The sequence below is a fragment of the Dermacentor variabilis genome, chromosome 1, assembly GCF_050947875.1.
Source record: "Dermacentor variabilis isolate Ectoservices chromosome 1, ASM5094787v1, whole genome shotgun sequence".
Taxonomy (NCBI): domain Eukaryota; kingdom Metazoa; phylum Arthropoda; class Arachnida; order Ixodida; family Ixodidae; genus Dermacentor; species Dermacentor variabilis.
The window spans coordinates 183,147,156-183,163,816 of NC_134568.1; the positions used below are offsets into that span (position 1 = coordinate 183,147,156).

The window sequence follows — 16,661 nt, forward strand, 5'->3', positions numbered from 1 at the left end:
GGGTGCTAGGGCAGGATGCCCCGATTTTCTCGTCCTCCAGAGATTGCTCGATGGACAGCCAGTCAGCAAGGTGCGGAGCGCGCTCAAGCAGCAGACAATAAAATGTCGAGATAAAGACACGCATGTCCACACGAGTGGAACCCTGCGCACGCCGCCGCTTTTTTTCAAACCCAGAAGACTGGGCAATGTTACGAGCCATCGACGCTTACTATTGCGATAGCAATTATACGGACCCTTCAGGCGCATTTTCGCCGCCATCGTCGCCATGATGTCCCGCATGAAGTCCTAGCGCGATAACACCGTCGCCGTGCGCCGCATGCTGTAGGTGCGAGTGAAAGCGCGCGTGGGGAGCCGACAATTGTGGCTAAATCTTGCGTGCGCAAGTCTAGAAAGCGGGGAAGAAACGCGCTGTAGCAGCACACCACACTTCACAGCCACTTAGTGTCAAAACATATGACTGTTATCGAACAGACCCTCGAAACGTCACCCATACCGCACATACTTCTCGAATTGGTCCTGTGCTCTCGCTCCCATAGCAGTCTGTTTGTGCTTAATATTTACAGCACATCTAATGCCAGGAAGCATGAGTTTGGACATGTTTTTGACCATCTATGCAAAGAGGCTAAACGGATGGTCATTGTAGGCGACTTCAATGCCCCGCACCCGGCCTGGGGTCACCAAACGGAAACACCCAAAGGACGCCGGCTTGCTCAGGTTCTTGTGCTCCATCCCGTGGCTCTGCTCACGGAACCAGATCAATCAACACGATTAGGCAGCAGCGTAAGCAGACACATGTACCCTGACCTCACAATGGCCAGGGGGGTAGGTCTACACTCTTGGAGCAATCTCGTGGAGAACCTGGGCAGTGGCCATTATATTCTAGCCACTGAACTGCAGCTACAACCAGCACGCACTCCTGAACGTACTATTAAGATAACAAATTGGGATTCATTTAGGCTTAACTGGTCCTCCTTAGCTCCTCAGGACACCCCCTCCCTTCAGGAGTGTATCAAACAACTTCAAACAGATGTATATATACGTATGCTAAGCAGAGGCATGCACTGCATGGCAGGCTGTCAACAAAAATCTACATATTTTGAAGACGTGTTCATCACAAGAACTTAATATATTTTACAAACACGTCAGATATTCATTCTTCCTCCCTCCCACAGCTAACATATATTTTTTGACGCTATTAGACAAGAATCTCAATACCATTTGTATAATAATGTCTTTTGCATTTCATTGTCTAGTCCTATTACACGTTTAATTGTCTTGAGTACGCATCTTTGTACATGTATTTGCGAAATAAGGTTCCTTAAGTTGGTTTTATACTGACTAGGCACGAGCTAGTCAGTATAAAGCAACGGTCCCATCCGAGTGTTCGCACAATCTTTCCTTTGTGGGCTCATGATCGTCTTCCCAGAACATAGGTAGAAGAATTTTTGTCGAGACCAATTTTCAGGAAAGGCTTCTTTAAAACCGTACATATTACAGAGGTTACATGCCACGAGGCATGTTTTGTGCAAGAAATTGTACTTAGCATTATCTGTAACATTGTTAAAAAATCAAAAACAAGTTTTTTTTACTAGGCACGCGAGTACAAAAAGCAAATAATTATATAGCAAGCCTTTCTATTGAACTTGGAGGAATGAAATGGGCCAATTCAGCAACTCCAGAAGTGGGAATGGTCCAAGTCTCAACATTCCTAGGAGTCAAAAGGAGTATAATTACGAAGGATTTCCACTGTACGGAAAGGAGTGGGAATGGAATGGAAGGCCCCAGTCCTGGGGCAACTCTGGTGCCAACTGGCTCAAACATCTTCCCTTCTGTTAAGAAAAAGAGGTTAAGGGGAGAGAAAGTACAGTGTTGATATTCACTGGAATAGCCGACCTACTGGAATTCTGAGCGAGGTGTCACAAACCGTCGCTCAGTCCCGTTGAGTTCAGGTATTGCAGCAGCGCTCTTGTGGCCTTCTGTAGCTATGAAATGCCAGAGCAAGGTCCCAATATCTTGTCCAGCGACAAAGGTCTTCCACCTAGCTGTTTAAAGTGGTACGGAGGGCAAGCCGTTCATCTTCAAAGAAAGGGAAGTAGCCCCATAAGGTGTTTTACGGTTTCTTCGCAAACACAGGCATTGCAATCGGCGCTGTTTCTCATTCCTATCATGAACTAATAAACGGTGGAGAATGCAACGCCCTGGCGCAAGAGACAAAGTAATCTTTTTTCACATCCGTGAAGACGAGATAACAGACGCTTTTGAATAGAAGGGCCGAGCGATTGCAACCGATAGTGAGTAAAGTCATCATCATCAGCCTATATTATAACCACTACAGGACGAAGGCCTCTCCCTGCAATTTCCAATGACCCCTCTCTTGCGCAAACCGATTCCAAATAGCGTGAGCGAATTATCTAAATTCATCACCCCACCTAGTCTTTTGCTGTCCGAGACTGCGTTTCCCTTCTCTTGGCACCCATTCTGTAACCCTAACGGTCCAGCAGTTATCTAACCTGCGCATTACATGACCTGCCCAGCTCCATTTTTTCTCCTAATGTCAATTAGAATATCGGCTATAGCCGTTTGCTCTCTGATCCAAACCACTCTCTTTCTTTCTCTTAACGTTATGCCTAGAATCCTTCGTTCCGTCGCTCTTTGCGCGGTCCTTAGCTTGTCCTCCAGCTTCTTTGTCAGTCGCCAAGTTTCATTCGCGTTTATAAGCACCGGTAAAATGCACTGATTGTACACCTTCATTTTGAATGATAATGGTAAGCTTCCAGTTAGGAGCTGACAATGTCTGCCGTAAGCGCTCCACCCCATTTTAATTTTTCTGTGAATTTCCTTCACTTCTCATGATCAGGGTTCCCTGTGAGCAATTGACCTAGGCAAACGTACTCCTTCACAGACTCTAGAAGCTGAGTCGCGATCTTGAACTCTTGTACGCTTGCCAGGCTATTAAGCATTATCTTTGTCTTCTGCATATTCATCTTCAACCCACTCTTACACTTTCTATGTTAAGGTCCTCAATCATTTGTTTCAATTTGTCCTCAGTGTTGCTGAACAGGAGATTGTCATCTGCAAACCAAAGGTTGCTGAGATATTCGCGCTTGATCCTCACTCCTAATTTTCCCAGTTTGATAGCCTGAATATTTCTTCCAAGAAAGCAGTGAATAGCATTGGAGAGATTGTGTCTCCTTGCCTAACCCCTTTCTTTACAGGTATCTTTCTACTTTTCTTCTGGAGAATCAGTTAAGGTAGCTGTGTAATCTCTGTAGACATTTCCAAGGTATTCACGTTTGCCTCTTGTACGCCTTGATTACGTAATGCCTCTGACTGCTGATATATCTACTCAATGAAATGCTTTTTTCATAATCTATAGAAAGCCATAAAGAGAAGTTGATTGTACTAGGCAGATTTCTTGATTACCTGACTGATGACATGGATGTGATGTGTTGTAGAGTATCCCTTCCTGAAGGCAGCCTGTTCCCTGGGTTGACTGAAGTCGTACTTCCCTTATTCTATAGGAAATTATCTTGATGAATATTTTATACAATACTGAAAGTAAGCTTACTGGCCTATAATTTTTCAATTCTTTAACATCTCCCTTATTGTGGATTAGTATAATCAGATTCCTTCCATGTTTTTCTGGTCACGAAACTGCCGTCACGCTATGGGAGAGGTTCATATGCTGCCCAAAGGTGCCGCGACGCGGCGCCACTGTGCCACAGAGGGCATCGTTCGCGATGCCCTCTGTGCCCCTGTGGCACAAAACGCGTGCGCAGTGCGACAGGCCCCGCACACTCTCAAGTTCAACAAATGGCCACAGAGGGCGAAAAAATCGACCGCGCGGCGCTGCTAAGGAAACAGGCATAGTACACCAATTAAAAAGGCTCCCCATTGAGCACATTATCTCCCGCTAGAGGCGCCGTAGTAAGCGCAATTTGAACCTACAAACTTTCTTCAACAATAAACGAAGCGTTTTTATTACATGATAAAGACTACAAAATTATAATTCCTAATTTTACATTGTACTTTTCATTACCAACTTTGTTGTTTTTTGTCATTCTAGAAGCAAAATAGCGTTCAGCATCATCGACCTCCCACGTGACCTCCGGCCTGGATTTAAAATTTTTACCCGTACGTTCGCGTGCACGGCAGGTACGGATACTTTGGTTCGTACATTGGTTGGATATTTTGTGCTAACACCAGTTTATTGCGCTTCGATATCTCGCGTTATTTAACTTGGGGTGTAAGCCCGAAATCTAGGTTTCAGTCGTAAGCCATGTGGAACGCGTCTGCATCGAAATGGGAGCCGGGTCCTGCTGCGACTGGGGACAGCAATACCGGTGAGTCGTTTAACATCGCTGCTTCAATCGCTATGTAATTTATTCGTATCGTTAACTTACAAGCGGAGGCAAGTCAACGAACTAGATGCTGCATTACATATGGGCAGTCAGGACCCTCCGTTGTTGTTTCCGAAATAAGCTTTCAGTTGCGAGGCCACCATTATACACACATTCACGAAAGAGAAAGCGATATCGGAACGCGCGTAACATTTTTCATCTCGTTGTAGCCGTAGCCATAAGTGACTGAGTTGCCTTATCAATATATATTTTTTTCGAGTCCGCCGGCAACTTCTTTTGTTCACAGAGCCGAATAACCTTTTGATAAACTGAAGCTAAAGTACTGAATTTAATGTATTAAACAGTTGCACACATGATAATTCACCCATATTTCGTACCTATTGGTTCCAAATGTTCTTGCTGTTCAGTTTGGCTTACATCAGGACATTTATTTTTGCAGTAGTGAAGCGGTGCATCACGTTCATGCACAAAAAGAATGCATCATTTCTAATAGCTTCATGTCTTTCATCTATTTGCTTGTGAAATCAGCAGTGTGATCTCTTCTAGTGTATAAACGAGTGCACAAATATTCTTATTTGTGATCTTAATAATACTTAAGCCGTTGACATGCATTGTAGTTACGCAGACATCAATTTTACGGAGAGTAGCCATATTTGTTTACCATGCTGCTTAAGTACCCTAGAACAAACAGTGTACATTTGCATGTGTTCTGTAGTCACGAACCATTGTAATGTATATGTCGCACCTTTTCGCATTTTATATTGCAAAATTGTGCTTATTCAATTTCTGATGCAGTCAAAATTTATGTTCCAGAAATGCAGTAATGAGGATGGCACCAGTATAAAGCAACACACTCCATGCACTAAATAGAAGCTGCTGTATGCTACAACAAGGTCATTGTGTGGACTTTGGCTGCTACTACAAGGTAAACAACACCCGGTTGAGAAATAAATATGCTTGATGTATGCTGTATTGGCTTGCTAGTCTTGAGTTACATGTGATTTGTTTGTAGCAGCTGATATGCACGTTTGTTCATGTTTACAGTTCAGCATAATTGGTTCGAATATGAAAGAAAACACTACATGAGTTTGTATAATCTCTGCTGTATCTCATGTGCCATTGTTCTGCCCCAACAGAGTATGTGCCAAGTACATCTTGGTCATCACGGGAGCCCCCATCTACAACAACAGGAAGGGGCTGGAGCTGAATTCGCAAGACCACGAACAAAGAAGCCATTCCAGAATTATTTGGATGAGATATCAAGTCTACGGACGACTGTTTCAAAAGTGAAAAGAGCCTACGCCATCATTCCACGAGCACGGGTATTGGCCGAGTCATCCAGGTACCTCAACAACAAAAATTCTGTCTTCAGATGTACCTTCAACCTCTGAACAAGCACAGACGAAGCTGGCTAAGAGTGCTCTGTCAGCTTGCCCTTCCTTAGTGAGCTTCCTGGCCTTGCCAATTCGTGCCAAGTATAATTTTGTTTCAATGAATGCAAGCTTTTTTCATTCCACATTTTTGTTACAGATCATTCCTATTCCTCATCCAAACATTAAAGGTCAACCGATTCCTTGCTCATACTTAATACCAGTCACTGTCTAGAAGCATAACATATCTGTAGCAGTACTTTCTAGTGTATGTTGCCATGTGAAATTCCTCTCCTGAAATAGCTGATGCGGCATTGGCGTGTGTCTTGCATTATCCTTTACACTGTGCGCTATGTAGCATTTAACTTTTGTTAATGTTTTTGGCTTTCATTGCTTTAAAGGTAGGGTGGCTTCTTTCTTGACTGCAAGCTTTCTCATTCCCATATTGAATTTCTAGTTTTATTCAGGATTGCTATTCTTGCTCGATAGCCTGTATTTTTTTGCAAGCTACATTGAAGTGATCGATTGCAGAATCTGGTTTTGCTGCTGTCTGACTTGGTACTTGTCACTGTGTTACGTTTCTCATATGTGGGAGCCTGGTCACTTGCATTGGGAAACAGTCTCTCGAGGCAAGCACCTGCTCCTATAGTCCGCACAGTGACATAGACTGCGAATTTACACGCACCGTGGTTGGTGGTCCCCGTTCCGTCCTTTCCTGCTGCTGCGTGTGCAAATGTTGCTTGTGGCCTTCCTCGGCCATAATTTGGCATCAACGGAGACTCTCATACATAATTACATGGTTCTAAATGTATGAAGTTGATATCCACATGTGTGGAAAGGCCTGCAAAAGTGGCTGCAAAATGGTGAACTCCCAAAACCGACCATGCCCATATTTATAGAATGTGGGGCACCAAGTGTGAGTTACACATTAGTGGCATGCAAAAGAACAAAAAGAAACTTGCAGGTTCGAAAGGCGGTAACGCTAAAATACCGGGCACTCCATGTCGCTGTGTTGCCTGTGGCAGCAGATGCTTGCGTCACCCGATTGCTTCGCAATGCAAGTTGCTCATATTCAACGCCGACTGTCGGTGCAAACACGTGGGACACACTGCCCAATCTGCTTGCGCTGCTGGTTGTTGCTTGTTGCCAGACTGCTGTGTGCGACGAAGGCAAGCACTATGCCTACAGTCGGACGGTTGAATGTGCCGCAAGCAACCCGTGTGCGTGTATGCTCACTGTTGTCATGTAGATCGTAGCCAATGTATAGTGCCAATGTATAGATTGAGCGTTATGTTAGAGTATGCTGAAGTGATTTGATTCCATAATCTTGTTTCAATGTTGTCCCACTTGGTCATGGTTGCCGTGTTACATTTCTGGGATGTGGCAGCCTGTTCAGTTGCATTGGCCAACGGCCTCTCGAGGTAAGCACCTGCTCCTGCAGTCCGCACAGTGACACAAACTCCCTGTTTATATGTACTGCTATTGGTGCTCCCTGTTTGTCCTTTCCTGTTGCAGCCATGGGTAAAGTGTGCTTGTGGCCTTCTTTGGCCGTGATTTGGCGTGAACAGAGACTATCATACATGATTACATGGTTTGAAGCGTATGAAGTTGACATCCACATAGGTGGAAAGGCCTGTAAAAGTGGCTGCGAAATGGCGATTACCACAAAACAGACCACAACCATATTGAGAGCAGGTGGAGCGACACATTAGCGGCCACCGAAAGAACAAAAAGAAACGTGCATGCAGGAAAGGAGGTAACGCTAGGAGGCCGGGTAGTTCATGTCGCTGTGTTGGCTATGGCAGCAGGTGCCTGCGTCACCCGATTGATTCGCAGTGCAAGTAACGGCAACTGTCAGTGCAAACAGGTGGGGCACTACCCAATCTGCTTGTGCTGCTAGTTGTCACTCGTTACTAGACCACCATGTGCGATGTAGGCAAGCACTGTGCCTGAAATCGGATAGCTGAATGTGCTGTAAGTGACCTGTAGTGCGTGAATGCCCACTGTTGTCATGTGGATCTTAGCCAATGTACACTGTATTGTCTGAACCTTATGCGGTGATTGAATGCACAGTCTAATTTGATAATGGTCGCCGTGTTATGTTTCTTCGATGTGGCGACCTGGTCAGCTGCACGGGTAACAGTCTCCCGAGGTAACCATCTGCTCCTGCAGTCCACACAGCGACAAAGACTCCCAATTCACATGCACCGTAATTGGTGCTCTCCACATTCGACATTTCCTGCTGCAGCCACCGGCAAATTATGCTTGTGGGCCTTCATCGGCCGTGATGTGGCGTGAGCGGAGACCAGCACACGTTATTACATGGTCCGAAGTTGATAGCCACATGGGTGGAAAGGCCTGCAAAAGTGGCTGCAAAATGGTGAAGAGAATGTGGGGAACCAACTATGAGTTACACATTAGTGGCCCCCGAAAGAACAAAAAGAAATGTGCAGGTTGGAAAGGCGGGAACGCTAAAATGCCGTTTAGTCCATGTCGCTGTGTTGGTTGCGGCAGCAGATGCCTTGCGTCACCCGATTGCTTCGCAATGCAAGTTACGGCGACTGTCGATGCAAACAGGTGATGCACGGCCCAATTTGCTTGCGCTACTGATTGTCGCTCGTTACCAGATCGCCATGTGCGACGACGAAAGTGAGCAGTTTACGAGCTCGCGTTAATGGTTTCAGCGCATCTCGACATGCAAATTTTATTTCTGATCTTGTATGAAAAGGTGCACTGCTTTGCTTCTGCCAGTAAAGTCGCACGTCCTGTTCACTCACTTGTGGCTTGTTTATATGGGTGTCAGTAGAGGCTCTTTGTTCTCCTGGCCATTAAAACGCAGCAGCTAGCGAGGCGAGCATGGCGCGTACCCAGCACCCAGCGTACGCCAGCCACCGGTATAAAGCGGCCATATTGGATATTCCACTAAAAAAAAGACATTTCCGTTTCCTGTTTAAGTAGCGCCATCTGCCGGGCCCCCGCTAAGTTCCATGCGCTGCCGCTTCTTATTTTCGAACCACTGTGGAAGGTACAGTTTCCCTTCTCTAAAGTTGTTTCTTTATTCTATGAGTGCGAGGCGAGCTGACTGATCGAGTGCGACCTGTGCATGTGATGTGCTATTTTTCGAGTGTTTGGCTGTTTGGTCGAAGTGGCGGGGTGGGACAACGATGCCGAACACGTGTTGCGTGCCGGGGTGCCGTTCCGGCTACAACGGCACGACCGAAAAGGTGTCGTTGTTCTGTTTACCTAATAAAAAGGAGCAGCGCGAGAAATGGGAGCGGGCCATACCGCGGCAGGAAAGCGGCGGTTTTATTTCGAATCGAAGTATACGCGTGTGTTCGCGAAACACGTTGACGCCTCGGACATCGTCACTGCGTACAATTTCAACATCAACGGCGACGACGTGTCCCTGGAGCGTGAGAAGCCGACGCTGAAGACTAACGCCGTTCCAATGATTTTTGAAGGCCTTCCAGCGTACCTGACGAAGCCCAAACCTCGGTCCCGCTCATCGACAGTTCGACCCTCACGCAAACGACCTCGTGATTTGTCGGGTACGGTTGAAGAGGGCCGATTATCGCTGACGCCGTTTTCAGACTGGACCGATGCTGCATTAGGGAATGACGGTATATTAGTCCTGTTTACGCCCGCGCCATCAGGTGTGGCTTACTCTTTTGCTTTATGATTGCACCCATAAATTGCTGACTTCTTACCGTCAATTTGAAGGGCATCGGCAGTGCCTGCAAAATGTCAAACTACGTAACATCGTTCTCCTTTTTTTTATAGACTTGGCGCTCAGTGACTCGGTGGAAAACCACCACACGGACTCGGCTTCGGACTCGGCACCGCGTGATTAGCTGTGCCAGCTGTGCTGAAGTGCAGACGTTGAGGCACCAGCTTCGAGCTGCGAAACAGCAGCTTCAACAATGCCAAGGAAAACTTTCCAAATTCCGATTGCAGTCTGCCAAGTACAAACGGCAACAGCAGAACCTTCAGAGCCTTTCGGATCGGGAGAAATTGATTATTGATCAGTGTGTGATGAAGGCGAGCGCAAAGTCTGCTCGAGCTGTCCGGTAAGTTCGAAGCACGGCATCACATATATAGTGTTCGTGAAAACGATGGAGTCTTCGTGTGCTAATTTTAGGTACATAGAGGAATGTCCATGACTATCGTAGGACATTGAAAGCTACGTATTTGATGTGTTTTGAACGAATGTTGGTTGCCTTCAAATGCAAATAATTGCGCAAGACCACTCAGAAATGACACTAATTTTTGTGCTTGATTCAACCCATTCTGCATTGATTCCAAAGTATCGAATCATGTAGCAACAATTTTTGTCTATGGTAAATGTAGAATTCTTGACTGCTGGGAGCGGCTTATTCACACCATCATAGCACTATGTTCTTGCTGTTTCCATCTTTCTCAGCACCCTAATGTTATTCTCTGGAGCATGTTTATTAAAAGATGCTGAATGATTTTTATTATGCACTGGGGACTACTACACATTTTAGTTAGAACTTGGGAATGCATACACATATATTTGCTTGATTATTCGGTGTTCTATATTGACAATGCACCACAACCCTGTGTTACTTATAGTGGTCTGCTCTCTTTTAGAGAATGTTTGCCTGCACGTTGGCATGCTTTGCATGATATGCACAGTGCATTATGCATGTTCACATCACCTTTTGGCATACAGATAGCCTTGGTTCACAGCAGTGTGTTTATGCTTCGTAGCATCAGGAATGCCTCTGCTAGCATGCTTGAGCATGTGAATGAAATTTGCACCCTTTCCTCGCCAGGTATAAGAAAGACTGGCTGTATGACTGCCTTCTCTTGAAGATTAAGTCGACGTCTGTATACACATATCTTCAAGAAAATAACTTCTGTCCCTGCCGAACCCACGCACACCGTACGGCTACATGAAGAACTTGAAAGCTGATTTTGGGTTTGATGCACATATATTTACTATACTGAAGGAAAAGCTGCTGACTTCCCCTGAAAGAGAAAGACGAAGTTAGAAAGCGCATCTCTTCAACTGCATGTTGTGCTTGTGCCTTTCTGAAATGATTCGAATGACTTTTTTTTTTCTCAGGTGTGCTCATGTTCGACGAAATGAGTGTTAGGAAAAGCCTGCACGTCAGAGTCTGACATGAAAGTCCTTGGAAAAATTGACTTTGGTGAACACACTAGGCCAGGAGACCATGAAAAAAATGGTGATCACGTGTTGGTCTTCCTATTTCTACCCTGTTTGCATGGATGGTCACAAACTGTGGGAACTTTCTGTGCATCAAGCGCCACCCCTGCATCAGTACTTGCGAAGCTTCTACTGCAGTGTATTGTACACTTGTCGAATTCTGGAGCGGTTATTGATGCAGTGACATGTGATAATTCGACAACCAATCGGTCAGCCTTGAGGTGCCTAGGTAAGTATTTAATAACATACGACTTGTGCTGCAGGCCAGCCAGGAAGACTTAATTTTATTAGTCGCACATTTCTTTGCAGGCATTCGTAGCGACATCAGAGACAAACAGGTGTCATTTCAACACCCATGTGACCCCTCTAGCATGATTTATACTGTCATTGATCCACCGCACATATTTAAGTGTATTAGGAACAACCTGCTGAAAGTCGGGAAGTTTTTCGTAAGTGAAAGAATTTTTGTTCCTGTTAGACACACGCTCGTATGGTTTAATCATAAGTAATTTTTCCTTTTTCCTACAGCTTCCACAAGGTCAGGAAGTATATCATCATCATTATGCAGAACTCCTAGAATATGAAGAGCAGCAATCTGGACTGCGTGCTGTGCCAAAGCTCACAAAGGCACATATATACCCAAATGCTTTCCAGAAAATGAGCGTCAAACTTGCTGTTCAGGTAAGGTACCTTATGTTCAGGTGCTATTAGGACATACAAAAATTGCTTTTGCACGTTACCCACAAGAACTGTGACGAGAAAAATTTCTTATTTCCAGTTGTTCAGTGAATCCACAGCTACAGCGATGAAATTCTACAGTGAGCAGGAAACATGCAAAAAGCTCCATTGGTCTGCAGCAACATATGAATTCAACAGGAGGATGAACATTATTTGACTGCTTGAACTCTCGGAGGCCTGAGCGTGTGCAGTACAACGAAGCTGAACATGTTGCTGTAAGAATTACGCTTTTGGGCTCACACATATCGCTGAGTTCTTGCTAAATACTTTATTACTTTATAGACACTGAAAGAGAGCGTTGCATGGCTCGACAGCTGCTGCAACTACATAGAAAGTCTACCGAAGCAGAGGCAGATTTGCTTTTTGAGCAAGCCGACATGCGAGGCTCTAAGAGTAACCCTGCTCAGTACTATATCTCTTGTTGAGAACCTTCTTAAAGCAGGCTTTCGCTATTTACTGGTGGGAAAGTTTGGAGAAGACCCATTAGAGGTAAACAAGTGCATCTTCCCGCATGCAACTAGGTGAATAACAAAGCATTTTTTGTTTCAGAGATTTTTCGACATTGTCAGACACGTTGCCCATGATGGAGGACAGCCAAGAGTCCAGCAATTCCTATTTATATATAGGATGCTTTCTGTGAAGAATCTTGTCCAGCCGCCCAAGCGATCCTCGGTAGCTGGAGCTGGTCCACAACTGCTCCCCAAGCTGCGAGATTTATTCAACAAAGGAAAACCTACTGGGGCCTGTCATGTGAGCAACAATATATTTGGAGCAATGTTTCCTGAACAGAATGAAATCAAGCAGGCCTTTTTATTTCCTTAACTAAGTGTACTTGTCATAGTTTTTGTTTTGCATAGAATTATGTGGAAGTACCTTCATTTCTGGCCACATTAAGCTGTATGGGCATCGCATATATGGCAGGGCACTGTGCAATGCATGCAGCATCAAGAATGGATGATTTTGCAGCTGTTGATTTAGAAAAGCCATGCCGATTTTTCATAAAGCCTAGTTGTGGTTGTCATGGTAAAGCTGTATAACAATACAAGGCATCCAGTAAATTTGTTGTATAGTGTGCGGGCTGTTGAGCACACCAACAATATGGTATTTGCATTTCAGGCTGATTCTTTGGCTATTCTTCTGGATGAAGTCTTCTTGGAACCTGCAGAAACTGCGGAGGAGGCTTCAGTTCTCTGCCATCAGCAGTCCCCAAAAGAATGCATAATGGATTACCTTGCCTGCTATGTCGCAAAAAAGTTTTCTTCATTGAGCTGCTCGAGCTGTGTAAGAACAATGAGAAGTTTTGAATGAGCGGCAACTGGCCTGATTCTTGCCAAATTCAAAGGTGGTCTACAAGTGCCCTCCAGCCAGCTAGTCGCTCTCCTCCAAATTGTGGAAGATCATTTGGAAGTGTACACAGTTGACAAAATTGCCTGTTCTGATGTGTACGTTAATATTGTGGAGAATGTTTTGATGGACAGTCGTACTGCTACAGCCGATGTCGGCTGCAAATCGCACTTTGTAAGCACCACTGCAGAAGTAGTTCAGTTTTTTCTTAAGCCCCGCTTGCATTTTTTTCACGAGAGAAAAAAAAACAAGCAGGTGCAAGCAAAGGGGCGAGCTTCATGTCCAGCAGGGGGTGGTAGGAAACCAACCAGTTGAAGGGGTACCAGTTAAAGGGGCGCAGTAGGTATCACGATTATCGTGTAAACGCGACCACTTACAAAAAAATGCAATGCTGATGATGAAGGAGAACAAGGGTGTTGCGAGATCTGATCAGGGCATTGATGACAAAAACACATTTTTTTATGCTTTGTTGCAACCTCAATTTGTGTTACACTAGGATAGAGTAGTTCACTGCAATAGCGCCCTCACCCCGACCATCTATGAAAGGTATAGCACTAGAATTCCTTTAAATGCGAGTGTTAAAACAAAATAATATGCATTGTTTTATTTTCCATTGTCCTTTAGTCTTGGCCATTGATGGCTACAATTCTTCAATTGCATGTACTTTTAATTCTATAAGCTGCTATAAGTAAGAAGGTTATTAGCACACTGTTAGCTATATTTGCATTATGATTTGCTGAGCAAGTTTTGTGTGCATGTTTAAGTAACAGCTGAAGAAGTAGAAAGGTGGTATCTCTAACAAGCCATTTAAAAAAATTGCTGTATTTGTGATGTGGCTACTTGTGTTCGTTTGAGAGTTGTTTAGCTGTGTGTTATGAAATGCTTATGCTTTACACTTTCTTGTTTATAGAAACAATCGATTATGCATTCCGTATTTATTTCCATTCGTTTGCTGGTGTTTGTTTCCTGCCCCCCAATGCATACCTCTCACGTTTGATCTTATTTCTTTATGCTTATTATATCGGTGTCATACTTTTAACAAACTTCTTGCATTGTGAATGGTGGACCATTTATGACCGGACGCCTCTGTGCTATCTGTATTTCGCTCCGCTTATTTTACATGATAAATAAATGATCGTGCTTGTATGTTGTTTTTGCACCAACACGTTTTATTTCTTTTCTCAATCGAATTATAAAGTTCTTTTTTTTATTTTTCGACCATGATAAGAATATCAGGACCGGTGATTGCAACATTTAACATATTGTAAATAGTTGCGCATTAAGAAAAAAATACCTATTCTCGTCGTTTCTGCGTGGAAACCACGAGCAGCGTGAATAAGTGCTGGGCTTACTGACACTTCTAAATGACTGCTTGCTAAGGCAATTGCCTAATTGCAATATAGCTAGTTTCAACTGTGCAGGTCCTAACACTTCCCGTTTGCCTTAATCCGTTGCTAAAAGCCGCACCGAAGACATTTAGTAGCGAAGTTTGTCTTGCATTAATCCTACCTAATACTCATTCAGAAATGGCATCGCTTTGCAGAGAAATCCTAAGCACACGGAGCAGCTCAATTCCCTTTTCTTTGTCATTAAGTATTCTACGGTAGCAGCCCTTTGCAATAACAATTTCATTCTTTTGATCTCCTTATAAGATACTGCCCACAGTCAGAGTCCTTCTCTGCCACAGTTTAACAGAAAGTGAACACCTGTGCTCGGCGAACAACTGGCGCTATGCGCAAGGGAGAGTTGGCGCTTACTCATCTGGTGATAAGTGGGACCACTGGCGCATTGTGGCGAATGCGCGGTGTTTAATTTTAGGCAAATATTAAAAAGCGGAGCCCACCGAAGAGTTGAGGCAAACGGCGATGATGAAGAAATCTGGACAGAGACCGCCCGGCCGTGTACAGCGGACGCATTTCGACGGGGGCGAAATGGAAAACACCCGTTTATATAAATTTAGGTGCAAGCATCCCAGGTGGTGAAAAATAATCCCGAGTCCCCCACTACGGCGTGCCTCATAATCGTATTGCGGTTCTGGCTCTTAAAATTCCAGATCTTTTATTTTCTTGGTCTGAGACCGCCGCAAGCTCCATGTTAAGCTGCTTTTTTTTTCGTCCCGGGCGCTCATATCATGCAGAAGACACGCTCAGGCAGTAATTTAATTATATTCAATGTTAAAAATAGTTACGTGAAACTAAAGCGATGGTTGAGGAAGTTGAGAAAGCTAGAATTGGGGGGGGGGGGGGGCCTCGAGCTCCACTACTGGAAAAGCTGGCGCCACCGTCGGCGTGACGTGCTAGGAGGGATCACGTGGACATAGCGGCCGCGTCGGCTGCTTCGGCAGCGCCGAAGCGAGCTGAAAACGAGAGTTTGAATTCCCTCGTACGCTGCGGTCATCATTTAGTGGCGAATTTTTCCGCTTCGGGTGTCTCCTTTACAACAGTTGAAAGCACTACAATAGGTAGTGGCTGCTTTTGAAGGCGCGCAACATGGTAGGCTACTGCTCGGTGCCGCAGGGCCGGACGCACGTAACGGAGGCCGGTGTCAGCCTTATTCACACGTAGCCGCAGGACAAGAGGCTGCGTGAAGCTTGGCTCAGGAAACATAAAACCGGCAAACAGTCATCGGCTACAACTCGGGTATGCAGCAAGCACAGACGCGAGGAAGATTTCTGCTACGACGCCCGGTCTGCGATGTTCTGAAAACGCGCACTGAGACGCTCGCCCGAGTCTGCTGCACGACTAATGTTATGACGGTTTGGTCTATCAACTTGTCGATGCTATAGATACTGGCAAGTTCAGTGGAGTGGAAAGGCAGCGGTAAGAAGCACATTTAAAAAAAAGCATGGCATATGGTCATGTTTGTGTTGTGAATTAATGCACTGGATTACAAAAAAGGAGCAGCGGGAAATTGTACGCTGAGAACACCGATAAACATACAGTGCGACGCAACTCGAAAAATAATATTGAAAAGTCAAAGAATTGACAAGAAAAAAAAAAGATTGAATCGTCGCGACGGCACATCATAGTGCCTGTAGGCGTCGAAGTCTCTACAATGAATTTATTTGTGAACAGCTCTGATAGCTCCCACGCAACAATGGTTGCTTGTATACTGTCAAATGTTCATATTCTGCGGCCTAAAGCTCATGGCACGGTGCAAGAACGCGCGCGCGGAGAAAGCGATACCGTGCGCGGACAAGCATGCAGACGCGCAGTCGGTCGCTGTGAATCTGCGCGATCGCTGCATTGAGGCTTCTTTCTATTACGCTCCATTTAGTTATGCAAACACTATAAGAACATATTTCACATAGTTTGCTCTCAGCCTTTACCTACCTTTCACGCAAGACGCCGGTTCGGGAGACTCCATCGCGGCGACCACGCGCAGTGGCGTTCACTGTACGTATTCGGTAAAGAGATATCGTCTGTAAATGATTGTGTGCTTTCAGTTTGCCCAAGATTATTATTTAGACAGCAAACAACTTCTCTCGTTTCGAAAGTACTTACAGAAATGTCCGGGAGAGCTCGCGCGTGGTGTTTTCAGTGAGTGCTGACAGCAAAACCTATGAGGAGCGCGTCGCGTGATCCCTCATACTAGTCCAGCGAGGCGCTTCCGATAGATGGCGACTCCGTAACTCCTCGCCGCCAATACCGAGGCTGC

The 16,661-nt window shown here is 45.1% G+C and overlaps 1 long non-coding RNA gene across 1 annotated transcript; it reads left to right on the top strand.

Moving 5' to 3' along the window:
- Positions 1-11,235: 11,235 nt before the first annotated feature.
- On the top strand, positions 11,236-11,869 carry LOC142588641 (uncharacterized). The gene is made up of 3 exons (XR_012829740.1): positions 11,236-11,371; positions 11,451-11,603; positions 11,701-11,869. It is a non-coding gene; the product is annotated as an uncharacterized LOC142588641 (long non-coding RNA).
- Positions 11,870-16,661: the final 4,792 nt, after the last annotated feature.